Raw genomic sequence first — 2,712 nt, 5'->3', positions numbered from 1 at the left:
CAAGATCAACAGCAAAAAACGCGCTGAAAAAAATCCATCAAACAGCGACACCGCGAAAAGTGGGTTTATGAGGATACGCCGCACAGCAGTGATTCTGCTCTATTATAAGTTTGATGGGAGTGGGGTGACACAGCCAGAGATGTAAACAGACGACGTTCTGCTGCAGAAAAAAACGTCACATCACCATTACCTCTTAGGGGATCATGGGATGCATTTTCGGGTAGCCAATGAGCTCAGAGTTCTGCCCCCATGTAAATTAGGCTCAGCTCGGCAGTAAACACTCAAAAATCATATTTCAAACTGAAAACTGGGGACTGAAAATGAAGATTCAGAAAAGAAACAAAGAAAATGTTGAAAATTAAAATCATCAGCTTTTACTAATGGATCAATTATTTTTGAATTGGTAATTTTTACATATATTAATATATCTTTTTTTATTTTTCATATTTTTTCAATGTTTCAAGATTTATTTCAAGTTTTCAGTATTTTTTTCCAAATTTATTTATTTATTTATTTTTTCAAATTTTCTTGTTTTCAAACTTTCAATTTTTTTACTCAGTAACAATGTCTATTTCTCAAGTTTTCAATCTGTTTTTTCGTTCACTTTAAGCTGATCCTGATTTGACCCCGTAGGAACCCCCCCGTGTGTTTGTGACCCGGCGACCTTTCCCGCTCCGACCGTCATCACTAAAGTCGCCCTCTTCAAACCCACTTGGACTTGTGATCTCTCTACTTTCTCTCCTCCTCCAGTCAGCGACTCAGAGACTGATGTCCCGTCACCACTGGCTGACTGACCTTTAACGGCTCCGCCGCGAGGGACTCATCCGTCTCCCCGCCCGTCTCCCTGCAGCCCCCCCCCCTCTGCTGCTGCGATGCTAATGCAGCCGTGTGTGAGCGCCACATTGACCGTCTCCTGCCAGCGTATGTAAATACTCTCTGCTCTGATCAATGGGCGGGGAGGTGACACGACGAGCGCCGCCGTCACACGGCATTGAAAACAGGGGAAACCGATCAAAAGTTTAACCCCTCCAACCAGGAACTATCACAATATTTATGCATGGATGTTCAGAAAAACACAGGTGCACAGCAAACCCCGCCCTGTGGATATCGTCACCATGACAATCACTAGCGGTTAGCAGGATAGCAGGATGGTTAAAAAAAGTGTTTGTCCTGTTAGGTAAAGTGGACAAATACAAATAATTTATAACTTAATCACAGCATTCTGCAAATACGAGAACATGCAGTCTAGATTATTTTAATAAAATAACTGAGCACAAAGATCCTTTGTTTTGAGTTTTTTTTCTCTGATTGTTAGCATGAGAGTGTGATTGTTTAAATGATGTTATACAGGCCCTTGATTGTAAAAAATACTGTGTAGCACTCTTAATCGCCCTCTCCAAAGCATTTGACACTGTGGATCACTCTCCTGATAACAATATTGAGTAATATTGGTGTTTCTGATCAAGCAGTTGCTTGATTTATTGACTATTTGTCAAACAGATCACAGTGTGTTCAAATATCTGGCTCTACTTCTTTTGCTCGTGAGACTCAGAAAGGTGTACCACAGGGTTCAGTCCTAGATCCCATTCTATTCTCTATTTACATTGACAACTTGGTCTTGTCCGAATTCCCCCCCAATCCCTCACTACTAAAAAACTATATAGTACAGGACTATTCTAGTGCCCTGGATTTTAAAGGTAATTCGGACACAATGCTCACTACTTTACTTTCTTTTTTTAAACCCCGGATATGACGTCATCGATTTCAAAAAGTGAAAATCGAATAAAAACAAACATTTCACAACGTTTATTTATGTCTCCACTATGTTCTGATGGTGAAAATGTTGTTAGTTTATTCAAAAATTACATTTAAACACATTTTTTTTTGCTCGAAATTGTTCGACCACAATGCATTGTGGTTTATATTTGCTAATCTAGTGAGAAGGGTGTACCTGCAGGCCCAGAGACCCAGCACCGTTTTCAGGACCGCATTCTCAGGACCGCATTCTCAGGACCCAGGCTTTTTACCACATCGCCCCCTACTTGTTGGAGTTTGTTTTGTTACTTTCTGAAGACTTTACGAGGCACATTGCACACGTGAGTAGTAAGAGTAAAAACATGATCGAAGCGCTGTTACAACATAAACAACTAGGTAATTTATCAAATAAATCTTAAAATATAAAAACTAAACCAATAAATTTCAGTTTTTTGCAGAAACATAAACATTGATGTCTATATGAAGCTTAGCTTTGCTTAGCTTTTATCCAAATTAATGTTGTTTGTGTAAATCTAAATTAATGATGGTTTATTAGCAATACATCCTGCAGAATTTTACAGCATGCACAATTTTTGCATCTTTCCATCTTTTTTATTTGTTATAACTTTCTTTTGTTTAATTCATTAATATTGCCTCATTATAGCAGCAAGAAGGCGCTGTCTTATAAAACAAGTCCTGAAAACGCCCTGAGAACGTTTGTTAGTCCTCCAGCCAGTAGAGGCGCTGTGTTAAAAAGCCAGGGGCCTGAGAACGCGGTCCTGAAAATGCGGTCCTGAGAGCGTTGTTGGCGGTCTCCGGGTCTGCAGGTTAATACTAGTGAATCTAGTGAGCATCAATCCACGGTAGTTTTTAGCAAAGACTTCTGGGAAATTTCTAGTGCACTCGATTTTGGAATTAGTGGATTCAGACAGCACTAGAAATGGCGAACACACTATA

Source organism: Oryzias melastigma, linkage group LG9, assembly GCF_002922805.2.
Source record: "Oryzias melastigma strain HK-1 linkage group LG9, ASM292280v2, whole genome shotgun sequence".
Lineage (NCBI taxonomy): Eukaryota > Metazoa > Chordata > Actinopteri > Beloniformes > Adrianichthyidae > Oryzias > Oryzias melastigma.
The sequence above is the reverse complement of the archived record's forward strand: the minus strand, read 5'-3'. Positions refer to the sequence as shown.